At 57.0% G+C, this 26,459-nt stretch overlaps 1 protein-coding gene and 1 long non-coding RNA gene across 5 annotated transcripts in view; one reads left to right on the top strand and one right to left on the bottom strand.

Annotated features, from left to right (window-relative positions):
* The window catches only part of LOC138520848 (uncharacterized), a 253,068-nt gene that overhangs the window by 5,756 nt on the left and 220,853 nt on the right, over positions 1-26,459 (bottom strand). The gene's annotated exons all lie outside the window — the stretch shown is intronic.
* The window catches only part of LOC138520847 (complement receptor type 2-like), a 309,555-nt gene that overhangs the window by 89,045 nt on the left and 194,051 nt on the right, over positions 1-26,459 (top strand). The gene's annotated exons all lie outside the window — the stretch shown is intronic.

Genomic DNA, 26,459 nt, shown 5'->3' with positions numbered 1-26,459 from the left:
GTCAGTGACCTGGGGAGGGAAAACAAAGGGACAGTAACTTCCTCTGATGACCCTGATGAGGGATCATCAGAGGGAGTTACACTAACTGACAGAAGTGCCGGCAGCCTCAGCGTCGCTGTGGCTGGCTGGCACTTCTGTCAGCTTGGCCAACATAATGACGGGCGCATCTCCCGTCGCGGCTGCGGCCGCGGCGGGATAATGCATCCCGCAATGTTGTGTGGGACGGGGGGCCCCGGCTGGGCCCCAGCTCAGCCCCACTTTCTGGAGACTGCCGGGGCCCGGCCCCGGCAGGCCCCGGCCCACTTAAAGCACTGGCAGAGATCATTGCCAGCACACCATGCTTCAATAGCAGTCAGTCAGGGATGAGAGAGGGGGAAGAGGAGGAAGAGGAAGGAAGCTTGAAGGAGAGCTGTGTGTCATCTGCTTCATAATGGAAGTGAGGAAAGAAGGAGAGATCAGAGGGGCTAAAGGGGCAAGATAGATGTTGAAAAGCCACGGCGAGAGGATAGAGCCTTGAGGGACGCCGCAGGTGGAGAGTGTGATAGGGGAGAGAAAAGGGCCCAGTTGAACCTGGGAAGGTCGGTCGGAGAGGAAGGAGGTCCGCCAGTCAAGTACAAGGCCCGTGATGCTAAGAGTGTCACAGAGCCGATTTGTCAGGGTGGCATGATTGACTGTGTCGGAGGCAGAGGAAAGATCGAGGAGGATAAGAACGGATGGAGAGTTGGAGTCAAGATTTGAGAGCAAGTGTTCATGGGTATTCAGTAGAGCAGTTTCCGTGCCTCTGGCTGTTCTGAAACCAGACTGGTGGTTGTGGAGACAACCAACATATTCAGTGTTGGATCAGTTGGGAGATGGCCAGCCTCTCCAGGAGTTTGCCTAGGAACAGGTTAATGGAGATAGGGCGGTAATTTGCAGGGCAGGAGATGTCAGAACAGGGCTTTTTTAGGAGGGGCTGCACAAGGGAGTGCGTGTGGGGGAAAGGAAAGGAACCGATGGAAAAGGAGTGGTTACAGAAATTAGCCAGGAAAGGCGCCAGGCGAGGCAATGTTGTCCTTAGATAATTCTGGAGGGGCAGGGGAACACCTGTTTGGAGGAGACTTTCATAGAGAGGACTTGTCTAGAGACCTCATCCGGTGCTATGGGCGAGAAGCAGTATAGAAGTAGGGAAGGGAGATGGGTGCCAAGGAAGGCATGAGAGATGGTTAGGAAGGAGAGGGATGGTAGAGGAGAGTGAGGACAGAATTTCCTGAGTTCTGGAAAGGAAATGTGAGGCCAGTGAGGTACAGAGGGTCAAGGATGTCAGGGGAGATGTGGAGACTGCAGAAGGATTGGCGAGTTCCTTTAAGATTTTATAGTGGCCGCAGGGATGCAGGCTTGTATGTTGGCCCTCTTCTTAGAGTGGATAGAGAGTCTGTATTGCCTTTGGAGCAGGCGACAGGCACGTTTGTGAGAGGATGTTCTCTGATGCCCGCCACTTCTGCTCAGCAACTCTGCACTTGCGCTTCAAAGAGGTTAGGTCGGAGTCATACTAGGTGTTGTGATTGCCAGCAGGCTTCATTCGGATCCTCATAACAGGGGCAAGGATGTCCAGGGTGTTGGTGATAGAGAGGTGGAGATCAGCAAGGACAGACTCAGTGTGGGAGTCGGTGGCAGGAGTGAGCGGGGGAATGAAAGTGGCAGCAAAAGCAGCACTGACACTCACTTCTTTGGTCAAATGACAGAGAAGGAGACAGGCAGTGCAGGCAGAGGCTTAACAGGGGGACCTAAGAGATCCAGATGAGAAGACAGGAGGGACCGGTCAGACCAGGAGAGAAGTGTAGTGAGAGGGTTGGCGATAGGAATGTCAGAAGAGATGAGAGCATCCAAGGTATGTCCAGCAGAGTGTGTCAGACAAGTGGGATGAATGGTGAGGGAAACAATGTCACAGGGGTTTGCGGAAGAGTCCAGTGGCCGTCTTGGGAGAGTCAAGGTGGATATTAAAGTCACTGAGGAGGAGCAGTTTGGAGGTAGAGGCAAGAAGGGAAGTGGCGCAGTCCGACCACTCTAAGAGGAAGAGGGAGACTGGGCAAGGGATCCTGTAGATGGTGGCGAGAGACAGCAAGTGGGTTGGGGAGACACCAAGCCTGCAGATGAGGCATTCAAAGGAGGAGTAGGTTTGAGTGGGAAAGACAGTAGCAGGGATCAAGTCAGGGAAGGTCAGGGCAACTCCGCCTCCAGAGCGGGAAGGCCTGGGCTTTGCGAGGATCTTGTAGCACTCAGGAAGGAATGTGTCAAAAGCATTGGCAGAGCTGGCAGTAATCCACGTCTCAGTGAGGGTGAGAACATTGAGGTCAAAGTCTTCGAGAAGGAGACAGATATCAGAAGCATGTTTGATGGCAGATCAAAATGAAGTGGAATGAAAAAAACAGGTGTTGGCTCGAGGGAAATCCCCCATGCCCAAGAAACGGAGGTGTCCAGAAATGTGACACGTTTCTGCTTTATTAATCCAAGCAGGGATACACACACTGATTTTACAGCTTCAAATGCACTCAGCTCATTACAGCTGCATACATGCCAACCCTACCGATTTAGGCAGTAGGCTACTGCTTTTTGAACAGTCCTACCGCCTACAGATTTGGGGGACAGATCCTACTGCTTTTTACAGTGGCAGGTAATTTATGTGTCTCTAAGGCAATTCATCTGTCTGTGCAGTGGGTGGGTAAGTGATACATTTATATGTGAATAATAGGCTCAGATCAATCCACTGACCTGACAGCCACATGACTCTGCCCTGCACTCTGGCTGGGACAGGCCTTAGATGAACCACCAGTGAAGGCAAGTGGCAAAGCATACCGCCATCACACCGCATCCGTCTATCAGACTGAGGTGGGTATCAGACGCCATGTTGTTCGGTGTTCAACCTGCACTGCAGGAATAAATACATACCGCCTGGGCTGCTGCTACCAGCTCTGTGTGATTATTCTCTGTGAAGTTAGGTAATTGAATTTGGTGTTAATTTACCATTCACAATTATACATTTTAAACATTTGAGCATATTTCCATGTTGTGCTGTTTGATTAGTGTATTTTAGAATGCTCCAGTGGTGCCAACACTGTATGTTTTGTAATTTCCTGTGATGTCATTGTTATGCTAAGTATTATTTTTCAAACTTCAAAAAATCCTATCAGGCCGATTCATGGAATAATTAGCGCGGCGCAAGTGGGCAAAAACGTGCAAATCGCAGTGGAATAGCGAAAATCGCAGTGCAATTGCGAAAATCGCACGAAAAGCAGCGCACGTCGATTCATGGAAGGCCGTGCGCGAGAAAACCAGCGGATGTGCGATAAAAAAGTGCGCGGCGCACGTTGGCGCACAGGCCATCTAACTGCGTGCGCCAGGTCACAGCGAAAATCGCACAGGCCACAGCGAAATTCGCACATAGCGCGGCGCACGCAACAAAAGTAGGCGGAACACGGGCGTAACACTCGGAATGGGGAACAACTTGCCAAAACGTGGGCGTCACGGGGGAAGTACAGGGCACAAGTGCGCGGAACGCCCACACGCTCGCCTACAACACGTATTCATGGAATAGAATAGGGCAAAAAAGCGCACGCTCAAACCAGCGCACAGGCACAAACACGACCGCCACAAGAAAGCAGGCGGTAGCGTCTCTGCGGCTGTAAGAAATGTGCGCCAAAAGGTGCGCCAACAAATAGCACCTATATACTGCCATGATGAATGTCCCATACTGTGGCCCTCCAGGAAAAATGACGTGCAAAGGGGTACCCACAAACACGGACACCCGCTGACAAAAAATACGTGTGCGTGTATACCGGGGTGCGCGGGAAGTCTAACACGCGATTTCAGCAGGGTACGTGCATCACAGGGGTTCGCGTGAAGTTATTCACGCGATCGGGCCTGGGGGAGCGGGCTACGTGTATTTCAGGGGTTCGCGTGAAGTTTCACATGCGATCGGGTCTGGGGGAGCGGGCTACGTGTATTACAGGGGTTCGCGTGAAGTTCCTCACGCGATCGGGCCTGGGGGAGCGTGCTACGTGTATTTCAGGGGTTCACGTGAAGTTTCACACGCGATCGGGCCTGGGGGAGCGGGCTACGTGTATTACAGGGGTTCGCGTGAAGTTCCTCACGCGATCGGGCCTGGGGTAGCGGGCTACGTGTATTACAGGGGTTCGCGTGAAGTTCCTCACGCGATCGGGCCTGGGGGAGCGGGCTACGTGTATTCCAGGGGTGCGCGTGAAGTTCCACACGCGAATAGCCTGGGCGTGTGTATTTCAGGGGTGCGCGGGAAGTTCCACACGCGAATAGCCTGGGGGCGCGTGTATTCCAGGGGTGCGCGTGAAGTTCCACACGCGAATAGCCTGGGCGCGTGTATTTCAGGGGTGCGCGGGAAGTTCCACACGCGAATAGCCTGGGCGCGTGTATTTCAGGGGTGCGCGGGAAGTTCCACACGCGAATAGCCTGGGCGCGTGTATTTCAGGGGTGCGCGGGAAGTTCCACACGCGAATAGCCTGGGCGCGTGTATTTCAGGGGTGCGCGGGAAGTTCCACACGCGAATAGCCTGGGGGCGCGTGTATTTCAGGGGTGCGCGGGAAGTTCCACACGCGAATAGCCTGGGCGCGTGTATTTCAGGGGTGCGCGGGAAGTTCCACACGCGAATAGCCTGGGCGCGTGTATTTCAGGGGTGCGCGGGAAGTTCCACACGCGAATAGCCTGGGCGCGTGTATTTCAGGGGTGCGCGGAAGTTCCACATGTGATTTGACAGTGTGGGTCCTCCCAGGTGTACCCTGTACACCCTCCACGGCCCCTGCAGGCAGCCCACACCACAGGGGACTACCCTGCATCCCTGGTCATGTCCCGCAGGCAGCCCACCCACCATGGGCATGCCCCCCAGCAAAGGCACATGTCTCCTTGAACTAATGAACACCAACTCATGTCCCCTTGCACCCCCACCCCCCAGCACTGTGGGGCACCTGCCAGCAGGCCCCCACCCATGTCCAACTCATGTCCCCCACCACCCCCACCCCCCAGCACTGTGGGGCACCTGCCAGCAGGCCCCCACCCATGTCCAACTCATGTCTCCCACCACCCCCACCCCCCAGCCACCAGGGTCACCCTCCACCAGGCCCCCACTCATGTCTCCCACCACCCCCACCCCCCAGCCACCAGGGGCACCCTCCACCAGGCCCCCACTCATGTCTCCCATCACCCCCACACCCCAGCAGTGCAGGGTCACCCTCCACCAGGCCCCCACTCATGTCTCCCACCACCCCCACCCCCCAGCCACCAGGGGCACCCTCCACCAGGCCCCCACTCATGTCTCCCACCACCCCCACACCCCAGCAGTGCAGGGTCACCCTCCACCAGGCCCCCACTCATGTCTCCCACCACCCCCACCCCCCAGCCACCAGGGGCACCCTCCACCAGGCCCCCACTCATGTCTCCCACCACCCCCACACCCCAGCAGTGCAGGGTCACCCTCCACCAGGCCCCCACTCATGTCTCCCACCACCCCCACCCCCCAGCCACCAGGGTCACCCTCCACCAGGCCCCCACTCATGTCTCCCACCACCCCCACACCCCAGCCACCAGGGGCACCCTCCACCAGGCCCCCACTCATGTCACCCACCACCCCCACACCCCAGCAGTGCAGGGTCACCCTCCACCAGGCCCCCACTCATGTCTCCCACCACCCCCACCCCCCAGCCACCAGGGGCACCCTCCACCAGGCCCCCACTCATGTCACCCACCACCCCCACACCCCAGCCACCAGGGGCACCCTCCACCAGGCCCCCACTCATGTCACCCACCACCCCCACCCCCCAGCCACCAGGGGCAGCCTCCACCAGGCCCCCACTCATGTCACCCACCACCCCCACCCCCCAGGGGCACCCTCCACCAGGCCCCCACTCATGTCTCCCACCACCCCCAAACCCCAGCAGTGCAGGGTCACCCTCCACCAGGCCCCCACTCATGTCTCCCACCACCCCCACCCCCCAGCCACCAGGGGCACCCTCCACCAGGCCCCCACTCATGTCTCCCACCACCCCCAAACCCCAGCAGTGCAGGGGCAGCCTCCACCAGGCCCCCACTCATGTCACCCACCACCCCCACCCCCCAGCCACCAGGGGCACCCTCCACCAGGCCCCCACTCATGTCTCCCACCACCCCCAAACCCCAGCAGTGCAGGGTCACCCTCCACCAGGCCCCCACTCATGTCTCCCACCACCACCACCCCCACCCCCCAGCCACCAGGGTCACCCTCCACCAGGCCCCCACTCATGTCTCCCACCACCCCCACCCCCCAGCAGTGCAGGGTCACCCTCCACCAGGCCCCCACTCATGTCTCCCACCACCCCCACCCCCCAGCCACCAGGGTCACCCTCCACCAGGCCCCCACTCATGTCTCCCACCACCCCCACACCCCAGCCACCAGGGTCACCCTCCACCAGGCCCCCACTCATGTCTCCCACCACCCCCACACCCCAGCAGTGCAGGGTCACCCTCCACCAGGCCCCCACTCATGTCTCCCACCACCCCCACCCCCCAGCCACCAGGGTCACCCTCCACCAGGCCCCCACTCATGTCTCCCACCACCCCCACACCCCAGCCACCAGGGGCACCCTCCACCAGGCCCCCACTCATGTCTCCCACCACCCCCACCCCCCAGCCACCAGGGGCACCCTCCACCAGGCCCCCACTCATGTCACCCAGCACCCCCACACCCCAGCCACCAGGGGCACCCTCCACCAGGCCCCCACTCATGTCACCCACCACCCCCACCCCCCAGCCACCAGGGGCAGCCTCCACCAGGCCCCCACTCATGTCACCCACCACCCCCACCCCCCAGCCACCAGGGGCACCCTCCACCAGGCCCCCACTCATGTCTCCCACCACCCCCAAACCCCAGCAGTGCAGGGTCACCCTCCACCAGGCCCCCACTCATGTCTCCCACCACCCCCACCCCCCAGCCACCAGGGGCACCCTCCACCAGGCCCCCACTCATGTCTCCCACCACCCCCACACCCCAGCAGTGCAGGGTCACCCTCCACCAGGCCCCCACTCATGTCTCCCACCACCCCCACCCCCCAGCCACCAGGGTCACCCTCCACCAGGCCCCCACTCATGTCTCCCACCACCCCCACACCCCAGCCACCAGGGGCACCCTCCACCAGGCCCCCACTCATGTCTCCCACCACCCCCAAACCCCAGCAGTGCAGGGTCACCCTCCACCAGGCCCCCACTCATGTCTCCCACCACCCCCACCCCCCAGCCACCAGGGGCACCCTCCACCAGGCCCCCACTCATGTCTCCCACCACCCCCACACCCCAGCCACCAGGGGCACCCTCCACCAGGCCCCCACTCATGTCACCCACCACCCCCACACCCCAGCAGTGCAGGGGCAGCCTCCACCAGGCCCCCACTCATGTCACCCACCACCCCCACCCCCCAGCCACCAGGGGCACCCTCCACCAGGCCCCCACTCATGTCTCCCACCCCCCCCAAACCCCAGCAGTGCAGGGTCACCCTCCACCAGGCCCCCACTCATGTCTCCCACCACCCCCACCCCCCAGCCACCAGGGGCACCCTCCACCAGGCCCCCACTCATGTCTCCCACCACCCCCAAACCCCAGCAGTGCAGGGGCAGCCTCCACCAGGCCCCCACTCATGTCACCCACCACCCCCACCCCCCAGCCACCAGGGGCACCCTCCACCAGGCCCCCACTCATGTCTCCCACCACCCCCAAACCCCAGCAGTGCAGGGTCACCCTCCACCAGGCCCCCACTCATGTCTCCCACCACCCCCACCCCCCAGCCACCAGGGGCACCCTCCACCAGGCCCCCACTCATGTCTCCCACCACCCCCACACCCCAGCAGTGCAGGGTCACCCTCCACCAGGCCCCCACTCATGTCTCCCACCACCCCCACCCCCCAGCCACCAGGGTCACCCTCCACCAGGCCCCCACTCATGTCTCCCACCACCCCCACACCCCAGCCACCAGGGGCACCCTCCACCAGGCCCCCACTCATGTCACCCACCACCCCCACACCCCAGCAGTGCAGGGTCACCCTCCACCTGGCCCCCACCCATGTCTCCCAGCACCCCCACCCCCCCAGTCACCAGGGGCAGCCTCCACCAGGCCCCCACCCATGTCTCCCACCACCCCCACCCCCCCAGCACTGTGGGGCACCTGCCAGCAGGCCCCCACCCATGTCCAATCCATGCCCCCCTGCACCTGGGTCCCAACATTCCCCAATCATGTCCGTAATGCCCATCCTCCCCTGCCAAAAGGCCCAACCAACTATCACACCCACCCACATATCAAAGGCAATTACATGTTACACCCCCAATTTAAATAATGCAATTGAACACATGTCTGTCACACACAATGGCTGCAAGTGAATGACAAAACACCCAACATGACATGCCTGAAAGCAATGAGATGATACGACACATTGAAGAATCAAAAAAAATATGTATTGAACAGCAAGTAGAATGGAAATGAAATAAGAAAAAACACAAAGCAAATCAAACAAAACAAGATGAATGTCCAAGAAAATAATCTGAAAAATTAAAATAAGCCAATGAAGAACCATGAAGAAGATCATCCTGGGTCCATGAGCCCAACCAAATTAAACCTAACTATGACTACTAACTAAAAACTGAACTATATACAAAAAAGTGGTGCATTGTCCAATCGCAACCAAAAAAAAATCAAAAAAACAAAGGAAACCTAACCCTAACTATACAACTATATACAAAGGCAGCGGGCTATTCGGACGGCTCACTGGTTGTTGTCATGGGCCAGGGCATCATCGAACTCCTGGTCAATGGCTTGGAGGCGGGCATGTTCCCTGGCCCCGAGGTCCCGCAGGGATAACGCAGTGTCAAGCTCAAACTCCCTGCGAAGACCCTCGAGGCACTCAGCCCGCCTCAGCGCCCTCCGCATGGAGTCCTCCGCCCTGACCATCGTGAGCCGTTCCTCCTCTGCCCGCTGCCGCTCCGCACCTATCCGCTGGCACAACCGCTCCCACACGGAAGCCACTCCCATTCCAGGGTTCTCCTGCCCTCCGGCCGATGCCTGCACCCCTGATGTTGATGGCCCCGAGCCATGATGCCTCCCACGTTGAGCCTGCTGCTGCCTCCGACGCAACTGCCTGTGCCAGCACGACGGCATCCAGGCTGATGGAAACCACCGACGCCGTCGTGCACGTGCCCTGCCCGATGATGCCGTCACATCCTCCATCTGCTGGGGTCCAGTTGCTGTGGTGTCCACCCCTGCTGGATCTCTGACTCCCGACTGTGGCAGGGATGGGATCCCCACCGAGCTGGCTGCATTGGTCGGGGCAGGTCCACAGGGGGCCCTGGTGGCATCTGGGCTGGAAGACGGCAAGGAGAACGACTGGTGGATAGCCTGCACAGAGGAGGAGAGGGCCGCCACATTGGCCAACACATGCAGGAAACCCCCGAACATGGCCGATCCCAATTGGGCCACGTCGGCACGGTGCACTTCGTGATGACGTGCGTGCTCCTCCCGGGAAGCACGCACGGCATCACGAATCACAGCCGTGCGCATCGCGACCCCAATCAGGACCTTCTCCGCACGGCCAGGGGTTCCCACGTCCGCAGGTGAGGGGAGTCAGGTGACATGGACATCCCCTCTACCTGCGGACAGGCCTGGGACGGGGCATCCCTGCTGGTGCATGGTGGTGCACTCACAGGGTCAGGGACAGCGACATGCACAGGCCCCTCCACGGTGACCTGTGCTGCCTCCTGCCCCTGGCCCTGGACTGCACCACTTGCACCAGCAGGGATGCCCCCACCAGGCCCCATGTGTGCCCCAGTGGCGGCCTCCTCCTCCTCTGTGCAAACCACCAACCTGGATGGCTCCTCACCGTCTCCCACCGTAGCAGGCCCCTGTGGGGGCTCACCCACCCCTTCCGCTGCAGCCGTGGGGGCATCCCCGCCGCCTTGCTCCACAGCGCCGTCTCCGCCCTCTTCTTCACTAGCCGCTGCGTAGAGGGAGACAAAGAACACAAGCATCAGGGCACTGTACAATGGTCCCATAGACAGGAAGCAATAGCAGATGAGCACCACTGTCAAAGTACACTTCCATCATGTCCCTCCACAACACATGGGTCAGTCCAGGCAAAACACACACAGTAACAGGCATGGTGCATGCCATGGACATTTCCATGCATGTCCAATGGACTCTTGAAACATTCAATGATATGTAACTCACATGCATCAGGGCTCATGCCTATCACATGCACACACTTCACCTCAGTCACATCCATCTGGCCCCAAACACACCAAACACAGCGGATACAAGGGTAATTTGGCTGCTTTACTGAATCTGTGCATTGTCACACACATGTGTCATGCATCCATGGCATGCACAAGTCACAGACACGCAGGTCAGGCACACAGACATGGCTACCATATATGTACCTGGCATCAGCACCCATCCCTCACCCCCACCCATGTCCAGGTACAGAGACTGGCATGCTCTCATGTTCAAAATCTGCATAGGGCTCCCCATGCGGCATTTCAACACATGCAACAACCATGTGCATCACACATCACTGGTCGCACATGCATTACCATGATGTCCCTGCACACATACATGCATACATGGCCTATGGCACACATACAGGCAAGTATCATAGAACCAGCACACCGCAACATGCCCTGTCTCACACAGTAATGCATGGACACTTACCGCTCAACTCCAGACGGGCCTCCCTCTCAAGGATCTGGGCGTGGAGCGCTGGGCGTACGCGTTCCAGGACCCTCATCTGGATGGAACTCATGCGGCCCCGGCCCCCCTCCACGAGGCGCCGGGCCTTCACAAGGGTCCTGGACCTCAAGTCCTCCCAGCGCTTCTTGATCTTCAGGACGTCGCGGGTTGCCACCCCCTCCGCGTTGATGGCAACCACACAGTCGGCCCAGATCCTCTGCCGTCCTTCCTTGCTGGCGCGGGACGATCCAAAGAGGGCATCATACTGCCCCAGGACATGCTCCACCAGGACACCAACTTCGGTGACAGTGAAGCTGGTGCCCCTCTGCCCCTCTGGCCTGGGGTTGCCACTGGTGCCAGATGTGGAAGTGCCCGACATGGCAACCCCAGAGGCAGGTGTGGGTGGGCAACTGGGTCCTGGGGCTGGGCTGTGGAGCGATGTAATCCCAGTCGGGAGTCTTCAGTTCCAGCAGGGGTGGACACAGCAACTGGACCCCTGCAGATGGCTGATGTGCAGGCACCAAATGGCAGGGCACGCTGGCAGCAGGCAGGCAGGCAGGCAGGCAGCAGCAGATGGCACGTGGGAGGCTGCTCGGGGCACTGGGGGGCAGTAACTCGGCCTTCTGGGCAGGAGCGTGGTCTTCCGTGTGTTTTCGCGTGGCCAGCTTGATACGGAGTGATTTGGCACGTGAAAATCCTGCACGTCAGCGTGAAATCCGAGGAAAGGCCCTTAGCGCGTAAGCGCGTCAGCACGCATACGCGATTCTATTGGACCAGAGTCCCTCAGCGCGTAAGCGCGTCTGTGACGTGACCCGCACGGGTGTTCCCCACTCAGCACGTGATGACGGGGCACACGTGGAGATACTGCACGTCAGAGTGTCATCGCGTGTAATTGGACAAAAGTGCGCGTACACGCGATTGGCCTATGTACGTGTATTTAATGGGTGCGCGGGCACTTACACACGCAAGTACGTCAGCGAACCTGTATCCCGTGGTGCGTGTGAATTTCCACACGCTATTAGACTGGGAACTGGATTCCAGGGGTGCGCGGGTCACACGCTCGCCTAGAACACGCGCAAAGCATAAATTTGCGGACTTTAACAATAACAAGCTCAGACGCCAGGATGAACATACCGTTCCTAGCAGCAGTGGCAGTGGGCTACCAAAGGAGGAGGAGGAGGATAGTCAGGGCCAGAATATTCACACCCAGAACCAGCCTTTTCGGGATGCCTGATGACCAGGTGTATGGGAGGTACAGGTTTCCACCACACATTATACTGGACCTGGTGAGTGAGTGGGAGGATGACCTCACATCACCCACCCTGTGCTCCCAAGCACTCAGCCCCCTGGAGAAGGTCCTCAATGTACTGCACTTCTTAGCCACTGGATCATTTCAGCGGACAAGTGCCATAGTGGGTGGGGTGTCACAGGCCACCCAGTCACGCTGCCTACACCAGGTCTTGAACATCATCACTGCACGCCCATCAGTCCGCAGGCACATATACCTGCCCAGAACACCTGCAGAAAGGCATGCTGCCGCCCTGGATTTTTACGCTGTGGCACGATTCCCCAAAGTGCTAGGTGCCATCGACTGCACCCATGTGGCTCTACGTCCCCCCAGGGCATCTGAGCACATCTATAGGAACCGCAAGCACTGGCATTCCATCAACGTGCAGGTAGCATGTAATGCCAAGGGAATCATCACCTCAGTATATGCCAACTATCCCGGCTCCACCCACGACAGCTTCATTTACCGAATGTCCACCCTAAGCCGGGACCTAGAAGCTGGGCGGCATGGCGATACATGGCTGCTTGGTGAGTATGTATGCCACTGCACATGCATGCATGTTGGATACTGAGCAAGGTCACAACCCCACCAATGATACCAATCACCACCTCCACAGGGGACAGTGCCTACCCTCTCAGCCCCCACATGATGACGCCAATTCGGAACCCCACCACGCCACCCCAGGTAAGATATAACACAGCCCACATTACAACCAGGGGCATAGTGGAGCGCACATTCGGAGTGCTAAAGTCACGCTTTCGCTCCCTTGACCGTTCTGGCGGGCAGCTGTTATACGCTCCCCCAGTTGTGTGCAGGATCATAGTGGCAGCATGTGTCCTGCACAACGTTGCAACACGCCGGGGCCTGGCCGTGGACATGGTGGTGGCCCCACATCCCCAACTACATGCACAGCGCTGCGCATGGGAGGGGAAAGGGCACGGGGGGAGGCAGCCCGTACACAGCTAGTGGCTAATTACTTCACATAGAAATCACACCCCTGTGGAGTGCACACTGCCCTGGCACATTCCATCTGACAATCAATGATGACTCAACCTGACACTGATCCTGAATGTCTGGAGAATGAACCGGGAATACCATGTCAGCCTGAGATTGTTCACCTGGAAGTGTCACAATGTGTGCATCCCTACCCACACAGACACCACCAATGCAGTTTTGTGAAGTTACACATTGAAGCAGCTAAAATGAATACCCACTTGCAAAATGCAACAAGAGGACAGTGCCATGTCAGCCAACCCAACCCCAGCACCGCCACACGACACACCGTGCCATGTCATGCTAATTGCAGGTAAACAAAGTAATCCCCACAACATGACATCAGTCTCACTATGTACAGTGGCACTATTAGAAACCTGCAACACCTGAAATGCTCACAGCAATGCCGGACCAACAACATACTTGAGCACGTAGTACCATTAACATGACATCACAAATGTTACATATTAGTAGTCTCACCACCTGGAAATGCCTGCACTCCCACCACTACCAACTGTGCAGTGTTGTCGCCCTGTAGAGTTGTAGGTGCACTGCTGCCAACATGGACCCCATCTCCAGACTAGAGGTCCTTGTGTGGACATGAGGAAGGGACCTGCAAATTGGGAGGTAGACACAGAAGAAGAGTTACACATCAATGCAACATGCAGTGTACAACACAACAGCAATATGCACTAGGAATGTATACACAGTATTGACTACAGACTGGCCACACAGCTCATGGGAGTCCAACGTCACTGTGTAATTCACTGTCACTTGGGCACACCCTTTGCAAGCCCATGGAAACGGGAAGCAGGAGGGGTGTGTGTGACTCAAACCCAAGCATCTGAACCAAATACATTACAAGCCTGCATGTGCCCAGCCACAATGCAGCGTATGCCCACAGGAACCACGGAAGCCAACAGATTGTCCCAAAAATAATTGGGAATAAAAGAAATAAAAATAAAAATAAAAATAAGAAACAATCAAAAATGGCCATTGATGGGCCTGGGGGGGGTTGGGGAGGCCACCCAGGAGGTCCGAGGACAGGATGCACACCAGAACCCACCTGCGTGGATCCTGGGAAGATAAAACACCTCCATGGGCTCATGGCCCACACGGCTACCCTATTGTGGGAGTATCACTGCTGTCGCTATTATCACCCTGTGCAGCTGCATCCGGAGGTGGTTGCACTATGGGAGGCAGCCCACGCAAGGCCCTAGTCTGCTCCTCCATGGCTGCAAGCATGCGGGTGTGGTAGGTCTGGTTCTGGAGGATGAGTGTGCGGAGGTCCCCATGCAACAACTCACGGGATGCCCGGACCTCCGCCCTCGTTGCCTGCATCTCAGCTGAGAGCGTACGGGTGAGACGCTCCAGCTGCTGTTCTGTCCTTTGGTGTGTTGAAGCCTCAAGCTCAACAAGAGTCGTCCTGAGGTGAAGGAGCTCCTGCCTCAGGGCTTCCCTGTGGCCCTGGGACTCAATGGAGATGGCCTCCTGCAGAGTCGCCAGTGCCGCCCGCCTGTCCCTGTTGGACCCCAACATGTCCTCCCTGTGTGACTGGCAGATGGAGTCGGTTGCCTGCTCTAGTCGCTCCATCAGCCTTTCTGGGGGGACAATGGAAGTGGCCACCCTATCCATGGCCTGAGCCATCATCTCGGATGATGCAGCCTGTTGGGTTGCCATACCGTAAATGGATTGCTCCCATGCGGTATTGCCGGGTGGCGTACGGCCACCACGTCGGCGGGCACCACACCTGTCTGGGGCAAGGCGAACTGCGCCTTGCTGTGCCGGCACTGCCTGAGGCTGCAGGACTGCATTCCCCCTCTGATCTGCTGGCCCAGGAACAGGATCAGATGTCGCGGAGTGTGACCCTGCATCCGTAACCACCGAAGGCGTAGCTGCCAACACTGACATCCCCATGGAGGGTTCTGACCCTGGTGCAGGTGGGTGAGACAGAACAGAATCCCTCCCTGGAACACTCACCTGCGACGGCACGTAGGTCTCATCCGAATCAACACCTGAGTGCAGCTCGGGGGAGGTGCAGCCAGAGACACCCCTTGAGAGCACGACCTGCAGCACTTGTGGGTTCTCCCCCACCACCACACCACGTCCCTCACTGGTGGTTGGTCGGCCCTCGGACCCCTCCTGGGTCTGCACCATCTCCACAACCCCAGCAGTATCAGGTGCGTCTTCCCCTGCAAAGACATGAAAACAAAGAAATGGAAACAGGCATTAGCACCATGGCACACATTGAGGGCTGAGAAGCAAGAGAACCAGTACTTGATTGACACATGTCCCACATGACTAAAACCCTCCCATGCATGCACCCTCACTGCGTATGAAGTGCAGGCAAATGGCACACACTGATGACACCAAGATGGAAGATGAACACATTTTCTGCATGCTGCCTGGCAGTGGCATCACACATTGGCCTGTGATTGGCAGGTGAAACACACATGCCATCACACAGATGGCATGTACCATTGCTATTGAGTGAAGATGGAGAGGAGGGCAGCACCTATTCATTCAGTCCAGTTCCCGCATGTAATTGCTTTTCTAATTCTAACAGGTCAGATTTTTCACCTGGAGCTGCCAGTCTGAAATGGTCCAATTGCACAGGGACATGTGTGTACAAATGATATCCAGGTAACAAAGTCACTCCACTTTACCATACCCATGTCAGACATGTGACTAGTGGACAGCGACATGCCTAGTGAAAGTGGTGGAATGCAAACAAACTGACTGAATGAACAGTGAAAAAGAAGCAAATATGTTGTGGCAAGGTGACACTTCAAGGGCAACTGGCGTGCAGTTGGGCTAGATGTCTACTGTTGGCAGAAGGGATACTGCTATGGCCAAATGCAGCTGCGCAGGAAGGATTGCATGAAGCACATGGCTGACCCATACGACTCAGGCGCACACACTCTCACCTGGCACCCGAACAGAAGCCCTCACACACACACCATGCACATGGATGACACACACATGCATGTGCACTCACCGGACAATGCCTCGTAATCAGCCAGATCTCCCACGCCTTGGATCTGTTCCTCCGTGACGTAGGTCCCAGCGACTGACTCATGTGGAGTGAGTTCCATGTCTACTACTGGAGACCCACCTCCAGTCACTAGAGTTGCGGCATGACTTGAGGCCAGCTTACTCTTTGCCCTGCGCTTTAGGTCATTCCAGCGCTTATAGCAATCATTGGCTGTGCGCCTCACGATTCCAAGGGCACTTACGATGTCCGCAATGGTCTGCCAGTGTGCCTGGCGTTGTGCAGGTGTGGTCTTGGATCCTGCAACAATGACCATCTCGTTGTCATGTCCGGACACATACTCGACAAGTGCATTCAGTTCGTCATCCGTGAAGCTGGGCTTCCTGGACGGGCCGGACTGTGTAGCCGTGTCTGGGGCATCAGCCTGTGCCGGACGAGCACTCTTCCTCTTCCGCTTGGAAGGTGGTGGTGATCCTGAGTGTCCTGCGCCGCTCTGGACACTAGGGGCAGGAGCCCTGGTGGACTCTGTATCAGGAGTGTGGGATTGCACACTCAGCATGGGAGTTGGTGCAGGCATTGGCTCTAGTGTGATGGTGTCAGGCGGAATGTCAGCAGCATGGACTAGGACCGACACTGTCCTGGCTGGGTGTGTGAGGGCTGGGGTGGATGGAGCCGCAGCTGCCCCTGCAGCCTCTCCGCCCTGCCTCCTTGGTGCAGCAGATGACCTTGCTGCCCCAGATCCACGTGGCATGATGGCATCAACGTGCACCAGCGCACGTGTCGTAGCCCTGCTGACCTGGAAGTCAGCCATGGAGTCAGCCAGGTCTGGTGCCACAATGGGCTGGTCCAACAAGGGCTGAGCATGGATGGTGTCAGCCACATCAGCCTCAATGGGAGGGGGGGAGGGGGGGATTATGGGTGCCCGTGACTGGTCCTCCACACATGGGGGGACAGGCTCACCCTGCAAGTTACGACCACGTCCCCTACCGGATCCACCACGGCCACCACTTGTGGCTCTTCCACCTTTGCCACTCTTACGGAATCCTCGCCTCCCAGCCATGGCACTGATGTTAATGTGCGTATGGGAGTGGATGTAGACTATTGTCCTGGGCAATTGGGGGTCAAAGGGGTTGGGTACCAGATGGTAATTGTACCCTAGTGCTCTAGCAAGGCTGAATGTAACCCCTGGGGAAAGATGACGGGTCACGCAACGCACAGGAGGCCCAAAAAAGGGAGATGACGTGCACGCAACCCCTCCAGAAAGAAAAACCTGCACTACGCTGTGGCACCCAGAAACACAAGAATGAACGTATGCGTGTCACACACAGCCTAGAATGACCTCTGAAGGGGTAGGCTACACACGGGGCAAGCACAGATGTTAGATACGTGCGTGACTCACCGTCTGCCTGGTAAACGAGCGTGTAAAAGGAGCACGTTTGGTTGGCAACACCCCCGCCAAAAGAAGATTTGTCCGCTGTCTGAGGAGACAGGACAACAGTAGAAGGGAACACTGTTTGAGGGAACAGGCCCAGGTAAACCAGTAAAAGAGAAAAAAGAGAAAAAGCTGTCAGAGGTAACAGGGAATACGAACTTGAAACGCCGTGAAGTAAATCGCGTGTGAAACGACAAGAAGTACAGAATTCACCCACTCGCTCTCCACGAAAAGCATGTACAAGGAAAACGTGTTCTACACGTACCTTTTATACAGGCCCACACGTCCAGCGTCACTTACGCGGCGTGTACGCGCTAGGGCCATTTCCACCTATTACATGCTTTGTCACTTCTGCGTGTAGGGCCATTTCCACCAATTACACGCTTTGTCACTTCTGCGTGTAGGGCCATTTCCACCAATCACACGCTTTGTCACTTCTGCGTGTAGGGCCATTTCCACCAATCACACGCTTTGTCACTTCTGCGTGTAGGGCCATTTCCACCAATCACACGCGATTACACTCTGACGTGCAGTCTTTCCACGTGTGCTCTGTCATCACGTGCTGTGTGGGAAACACCTGTGCGGGTCACGTCACAGACGCGCTTACGCGCTGAGGGCCTTTCCTCAGTTTTCACGCTGACGTGCAGGATTTTCACGTGCAAAATCACTCCGTACCAAGCTGGCCATGCGTACGCACACGGAATACCACGCTCCTGCCCGGAAGGCCGAACTACTGCCCCCCAGAGCCCGAGCACGCTCCCACCTGCTGCTGCCTGACTGCCTGCTGCCCCTGCACTGCTGGGGGGTGGGGGTGATAGGGGACATGAGTGGGGGCCTGGTGGGGGCTGCCCCTGGTGACTGGGGGGGTGGGGGTGATAGGGGACATGAGTGGGGGCCTGGTGGGGGCTGCCCCTGGTGACTGGGAGGGTGGGGGTGATAGGGGACATGAGTGGGGGCCTGGTGGGGGCTGCCCTGCACTGCTGGGGGGTGGGGGTGGTGGGAGACATGGGTGGGGGCCTGGTGGAGGCTGCCCCTGCACTGCTGGGGGGTGGGGGTGGTGGGTGACATGGGTTGGGGCCTGCTGGCAGGTGCCCCACAGTGCTGGGGGGTGGGGGTGGTGGGAGACATGAGTCGGGCATGAGTGGGGGCCTGGTGGAGGGTGCCCCTGGATGGTGGGGGGTGGGGGTGGTGGGTGACATGAGCAGGTGTGCAGGGTAGTCCCCTGTTTTGTGGGCTGCCTGCAGGGGCCGTGGAGGGTGTACAGGGAACACCTGTGAGGACCCACCCAGCCTAATCGCGTGTGTAACTTCCCACGCACCCCTGTAATACACGTACCAAGCCAAATCGCGTGTGAGAATTCCCGCGCATACCTGAAATACACGTACCCTGCTGAAGTCGCGTGTAAAACTTCCCGCGCACCCCTGAAATGCATGCGCCCAGGCTATTCGCGTGTGGAACTTCCCGCGCACACCTGAAATACACACGCCCAGGCTATTCGCGAGTGGGACTTCCCGCGCACCCCTGAAATACACGTAGCACGCTGGGAGACATGAGTGGGGGCCTGGTGGAGGGTGCCCCTGCACTGCTGGGGGGTGGGAAGGGTGGTAGACATGGGTGGGGGCCTGGTGGAGGCTTCCCCTGGTGGCTGGGGGGTGGGGGTGCAGGGGGACATGGGTGGGCGCCTGGTGGAGGCTTCCCCTGGTGGCTGGGGGGTGGGGGTGATAGGGGACATGAGTGGGGGCCTGGTGGAGGGTGCCCCTGCACTGCTGGGGGGTGGGGTGATAGGGGACATGAGTGGGGGCCTGGTGGAGGGTGCCCCTGCACTGCTGGGGGGTGGGGGTGGTGGGAGACATGAGTGGGGGCCTGGTGGAGGCTGCCCCTGTTGGCTGGGGGGTGGGGGTGGTGGTAGACATGAGTGGGGGCCTGGTGGAGGGTGCCCCTGCACTGCTGGGGGGTGGGAGGGGTGGTAGACATGGGTGGGGGCCTGGTGGAGGCTTCCCCTGGTGACTGGGGGGTGGGGGTGGTGGTAGACATGGGTGGGGGCCTGGTGGAGGCTGCCCCTGGTGGCTGGGGGGGTGGGGGTGGTGGGAGACATGAGTGGGGGCCTGGTGGAGGCTGCGCCTGGTGGCTGGGGGTGGGGGTGGTGGGAGACATGAGTGGGGGCCTGGTGGAGGCTGCCCCTGCACTGCTGGGGGGTGGGGGTGGTGGGAGACATGGGTGGGGGCCTGGTGGAGGGTGCCCCTGGTGGCTGGGGGGTGGGGGTGATAGGGGACATGAGTGGGGGCCTGGTGGAGGTTTCCCCTGCACTGCTGGGGGGTGGGGGTGATAGGGGACATGAGTGGGGGCCTGGTGGAGGCTGCCCCTGCACTGCTGGGGGGTGGGGGTGGTGGGAGACATGAGTGGGGGCCTGGTGGAGGCTGCCCCTGGTGGCTGGGGGTTGGGGGTGATAGGGGACATGAGTGGGGGCCTGGTGGAGGCTGCCCCTGCACTGCTGGGGGGTGGGGGTGGTGGGAGACACTGGTGGGGGCCTGGTGGAGGCTGCCCCTGGTGGCTGGGGGGTGGGGATGCAGGGGGACATGAGTGGGGGCCTGGTGGAGGCTGCCCCTGGTGGCTGGGGGATGGGGGTGCAGGGAGACATGAGTGGGGGCCTGGTGGAGGCTGCCCCTGGTGGCTGGGGGGTGGGGGTGCAGGGGGACATGAGTGGGGGCCTGGTGGAGGCTGCCCCTGGTGGCTGGGGGATGGGGGTGCAGGGAGACATGAGTGGGGGCCTGGTGGAGGCTGCCCCTGGTGGCTGGGGGGTGGGGGTGGTGGGAGACATGAGTGGGGGCCTGGTGGAGGCTGCTCCTGGTGGCTGGGGTATGGGGGTGCAGGGAGACATGAGTGGGGGCCTGGTGGAGGCTGCCCCTGGTGGCTGGGGGGTGGGGGTGCAGGGGGACATGAGTGGGGGCCTGGTGGAGGCTGCCCCTGGAGGCTGGTGGGTGGGGGTGGTGGGAGACATGAGTGGGGGCCTGGTGGAGGCTGCCCCTGATGGCTGGGGGGTGGGGGTGGTGGGAGACATGAGTGGGGGCCTGGTGGAGGCTGCTCCTGGTGGCTGGGGTATGGGGGTGCAGGGAGACATGAGTGGGGGCCTTGTGGAGGCTGCCCCTGGTGGCTGGGGGGTGGGGTGGTGGGAGACATGAGTGGGGGCCTGGTGGAGGCTGCCCCTGGTGGCTGGGGGGTGGGGGTGGTGGGAGACATGAGTGGGGGCCTGGTGGAGGCTGCCCCTGCACTGCTGGGGGGTGGGGGTGGTGGGTGACATGGGTTGGGGCCTGCTGGCAGGTGCCCCACAGTGCTGGGGGGTGGGGGTGATAGGGGACATGAGTGGGGGCCTGGTGGAGGCTTCCCCTGGTGGCTGGGGGGTGGGGGTGGTGGTAGACATGGGTGGGGGCCTGGTGGAGGGTGCCCCTGGTGGCTGGGGGGTGGGGGTGATAGGGGACATGAGTGGGGGCCTGGTGGAGGGTGCCCCTGCACTGCTGGGGGGTGGGGTGGTGGGAGATATGAGTGGGGGCCTGGTGGAGGCTGCCCCTGGTGGCTGGGGGGTGGGGGTGATAGGGGACATGAGTGGGGGCCTGGTGGAGGCTGCCCCTGGTGGCTGGGGGGTGGGGGTGGTGGGAGACATGAGTGGGGGCCTGGTGGAGGGTGCCCCGGCACTGCTGGGGGGTGGGGGTGGGGTGGTAGACATGAGTGGGGGCCTGGTGGAGGCTGCCCCTGGTGGCTGGGGGATGGGGGTGCAGGGAGACATGAGTGGGGGCCTGGTGGAGGCTGCCCCTGGTGGCTGGGGCGTGGGGGTGCAGGGGGACATGGGTGGGGGCCTGGTGGAGGCTGCCCCTGGTGGCTGGGGGGGGGGGTGGTGGTAGACATGGGTGGGGGCCTGGTGGAGGGTGCCCCTGGTGGCTGGGGGGTGGGGGTGGTGGTAGACATGGGTGGGGGCCTGGTGGAGGGTGCCCCTGGTGGCTGGGGGGTGGGGGTGCAGGGGGACATGAGCAGGTGTGCAGGGTAGTCCCCTGTTTTGTGGGCTGCCTGCAGGGGCCGTGGAGGGTGTACAGGGAACACCTGTGAGGACCCACCCAGCCTAATCGCGTGTGTAACTTCCCACGCACCCCTGTAATACACGTACCCAGCCAAATCGCGTGTGATAATTCCCGCGCACCCCTGTAATACACGTACCTGGCCAAATCGCGTGTGATAATTCCAGCGCACCCCTGTAATACACGTACCCAGCCAAATCGCCCGTAAAACTTCCCGTGTACCCCTGTAATACACCTACCCAGCCAAATCGCGTGTGATAATTCCCGCGTACCCCTGTAATACACGTGCCCTGGCTAATCGCGTGTAAAACTTCACGCGTACCCCTCTAATACACGTACCCTGGCCAATCGCGTGTTAAACTTCCCGCGTACCCCTGTAATGCACGTACCCTGGCTAATCGCGTGTAAAACTTCCCGCGTACCCCTGATATGAACGTTACCCGCTTTGCGTTCCTTGTTTGGCAGCCCTGTAAACTGGTCCAGGGTTAGCGCAGCCCTTTGCGATGATTTAGCGATTTTGATGGCTTTTCCTTGCGCGAGGGCGTTCTTGGGGGCGTTACTGGCGCTGCTGCAGGGTCGCTGCGATACTCTGCGCCACGGCTGGTTTGGGAGCCTAAAATCCATGAATACGCTGTGCGCGGAAATCGGTTTTAGCGCACGTGCCTGGCGCAGACAATCGCACGCGGACACTCTGCGCCAGCCGCTTGCGACACTTTTCTGCGAAATTCTATGAATTACCCTGTATATCTTTTTGGTCACAGAATGTTGGCAAGTATGCAGCTGGGCAGTGAGGTTTTAAACTACTCGGACCTCACAACCAAAAGATGCATTCATTGCTCTAGGCGAAATGGGATTGGGTGAACAGTATAGGCATAATTACATTCTATAGGGGACAAATAAACTGATTGTTCTGGCCAAATCTGCTAGCTCCACCTGGCACCCCCCCCCCCCCAACTCTCCCAAGGAGGTCAGTGCAAGCCTTGTCAGTTTAGGAAATATACTAGAATGTGAGCAAAAAATGATGGTTGGGGAAGGTGATCTCAGAGCACCGCCTGTGTCCCATTAATGTTACCACTTCTAACTTCTCAATCCCAGAGCAAGGACTTTTTTTTCTGACTTCAGTTTGATGGGAACAATATTTTCTGTCTGCCTCGGATGAATGGCCCTTGCTCCCCAGCTCCAGGTCACGTGTTTGAGGATGTAAAGATGATTTTCTCTGCTGGCATTTATGAGGGATTTCAGCCAACTGTCCTTGCAGGAGCTGTATCTTTTCTGCTGACTAGAACATTCTCTCCCAGCGTGCTTGGCAGGGCTGGACATGCTGCCAGATCTGTTTTGTGTTTCTCAGGAAAATCAGTGTGTCAGGTCTCACCCTGTGTTTTAAGCTTTCCCAATTCATTTCAATGCAGCTGTAGTTTCCATTTTGCTTTCATGGCTGTTCATGGTAATTGCTTTAGGTGTCAGCAAGCAGTCCATGTGTGTTCTTTTGCACTCAGCTAATGTCTCTATGTGTATTGAACCATGTCGCCTCTTCATGATTACTTTGATGATGTCATCCGGTTATGGTCTGTGGAGCTGCTTCAATGGGTGGCATCCATAATCTTGGGGGTATGCTGTGGGGGATTTTAGACCCCTCAACAGAGAGTTGAGGGTAGCTAGGTGAACCTGGTTACCACCTTTGAAGGTCTTCCGAGGAGGGGTACAGGGATGTGGTATGCCCATCGGAGGTGGAGAAGGGACAAGGGTGGTGGCCGCTGGAGGCGTGGGGGGAGAAGGGAAGAAGTTGATGAGAGACAGGAGTCGACTATCGGGAAGGGGAAGGTTGGGCTGAGAGCCCTGCGCCATGACAGTGCTATTGTGATAGACATTAATGATGCACCTAGAGGATGAGAAGCCAGCCAAGAGAACTTACCATCTGGTGCCACCATTAATGGGTGACGAAGAGATAGGAGAGAGGACAGAAATTATATGTGGAGTCCAAAGGTCGGGGAAGGAGGCGACAAAGAGGATGTCAGTGACAGTCTGCCTGGAAGAAGCATTGACGAAGGTGTCAGCAATGGTCAGGCCTGGATTGGAGACCAGGAGATCCTTTTTGAACTTTTTCCTTCCAGGCTTCAAGAGGAAGGTAGGATAGGTGATTCCAGTCGAAGTAAAGAGGTGAGATAGACATAGCTCTCAACCATTTGTCTCGCAAAGGCGGGTGAAATCACCCGATTTTGTTTTTGGCGGGTGAGATGCCCATTGGAATGAATGGGCGTGCAGGAGGCTTGGCGGGTGAGTCAGCCCTTTGCAAGGCGGGTGACACCCGCCAAAAGCGGGTGAGTTGAGAGCTATGGATAGAGAGCACCTTGGATGAAGGGAAAGAGCAGAGAGAGGGAAAGACAGGAAGAAGAAAGCTGCACAAAGCATGATAAACTCACCAGGTGGCGTAGCAGCAGACAAATGCAGATACGGCAGGTGCAGACAGTGACCTATCCAGACACTTCAGGGCTAATTGTGTAGTGACCTAAAAAACACATTTGCCCTAATTTTTGATCTCCAAATAAAGTTACACGTGTAAAGGGAGGGGCTTACGTTTGGTCTTTTTTCTATTTTAATTTGTTTTGACAATTGGTGTAGATCTTACATCGGAATTCATGTAACCAAGATTTCTATGTTAGAAACACACTCATTACCAAAAAAGAATAGAATGCGCTGTCTTCCATGTCAGGGAGTTACATGCAACATTTACATGGAGGCTTTTTCAGGTGCAAAAACATGTGGGGAAAAACCATCAATTTGATGTATTTGAAATATTCTCAATTTTCCTCCATTCCTGAGTGAAGGTGGCAGCTTTTCAGCAAAAGACATTTATTTTATTTGAAGCATTTATCAAACAATGATAAATAGAGCGCTGTACAGTTTATAAAACAGAAAAAACTATAACGTAGTAACATCAATTCCAACAAGTAGAAAGAAAAACATCCTAAAATCTGCTTATTAAAAATTGACTAAAGATTGTGAAACAAGATATTTAGACGATTCAAAATAAAGATAATTTAGTTGGACCTCATTTGGGAACCAGGTATGTTTTCATATCTTTTCCAAAAATGATGAAAGATTGAGTTTGAGCTGATTGTAGAATAAAAGAAAGACGGTTGCAGGACATTTGGGCTGTAACACTAAAAGTGTGTTTCTGTGTGATAGCTTATTTTTGGCTTTTGGAATCTCAGGGATAAATGTCTCCCGGTTACACAAAGAAGGATAGCCAAAATGTAGCACTTTATTTATTGTACAGCTTAGTTTGAAAGGAATGTGTGTCTCCAATGGGAGCCAGTGCAAAGACTTCAAAATTGGAGACACAAGACGAAACCTCTGGGCTGTTGAATGGAAGGTCAGGCTTAAGTGCCTCAATGTGGTACTTAGTAGTCCAATCAACAAACCGCTTCCGCCATCAACACGGGGCAAAACCAAAGGTTGCACTAAGGTATGAAACAAAGACGAATGAATAAAGTTTTTGATCCTGCAAAGAAGAGCTAGTTTATAGTGAAGTAATTGTGCTTTTGTTGAGACATGAAGTTTAATGGTTAATTTAGAGTCTGAAATAAAGCCCACTGACTTTGCTGTAAGGTTTAATTGTGGATCACCATTACCAATTATCCATCTAGATAACCATAATTGAACTTGTTTTGTAAATTTTGCTAGGCAATAAGAGAAATTGGGCCTCATTACGACCCCGGCGGTAGCTGTGCCGGTAAAAACGGAATGCTGCCGCTGGAGTCGTGTATTTTTTCCGGTCCCTGGCTTTAGGGAATAACCAGGGCATTACACCCCTGGCGGTCCCTGAAGCCAGGCGGCAGAAAATATTACTCCCCATTGAGTCCGCTAGGACTCAATGCGAATGGGGAAGACGGAAGCACTGGTATCATTCATAATGGTGCCGCTGCTTCCGTCAAAGTCTGCGGGCGGGTGCCGTTCCGCCCACCAGGTCAGACCTGGCGGGCGTGACGCCACCCGCCATCAGTTCTCGGAGTGTGCCGGTCCAGTAACAGGGGTGCCAGTAGCCTTTCGGCACCGTTGTTACCGTGAACGGCATACTCCTAATGAGGCCCATTGTGTCTTAGCATCATTTAACTTTAAGGAGAGAAAATTCAGCAGAACCCTTTGACATCTGAAGTAGCATAACCTAAGGTTCTGCCTTCAGGGAAGGTTCAGAATACTCCCCACCAACAATACCCCTAAGTGGTAGCGGGTGGGTAATTGATAAAGAACAGTTTGTGATCTGTGTTAAATTCTTCAAGCTTTCTGGACCATCAAGTGTTTTCGAACTAATCAAATGTCGGATAAGGGATAGGTGTGTGCAAGTGGACATTTTTCCTGCCTCAAAAAGTCTCTTTTGTGCACTGCCCTTTCCGAGTGCACTGATTGTTGATTTGGAGAAGACCATTATGATGAGAACTTTGTGCTTATTGATGCCGAAGGGGATAAGTAACGCAGGCTGCTCTTACTGTTCTGTTATTTTGATAAACTCTTAGACCGTCTTGAATACTATCATTCATTTCTGTTCTCTGTTCATGTCAACACATTGGTTCAAATAATTGTACCTGCAGAGCATTATGTTCTTGACACAATAGAAATGTGTGCCAAATGTATGTCTGTTTGGAAGGCAAAATCCTTTCTCTTGACTCAAAAGATGTATAGTTTAACTCGCCGATCAGTACTTTCTAAGGAAAATTTAGGCAGTACAGCTATGGTGACAATTTGTTGCCATCTTGAAAAATACCACTAAAATGTGAGCATAAGTAAATACCCCAAATAGTTTTCCAAGGCACATATATAGAGTTTTAGATTACAAAAATAATATTGGCCCTAACAACCCGATGGATCCATAATGTATGACAATAGAAGCCCCTCTCTGATCCTCATCCCTTTCACCTTCCATCAAGAAGCCTCTACCAAGGGATATC

Source organism: Ambystoma mexicanum, chromosome 13, assembly GCF_040938575.1.
Source record: "Ambystoma mexicanum isolate Mex_15411 chromosome 13, UKY_AmexF1_1, whole genome shotgun sequence".
NCBI classification, from domain to species: domain Eukaryota; kingdom Metazoa; phylum Chordata; class Amphibia; order Caudata; family Ambystomatidae; genus Ambystoma; species Ambystoma mexicanum.
This window is presented reverse-complemented; position numbering and strand designations above follow the sequence as displayed.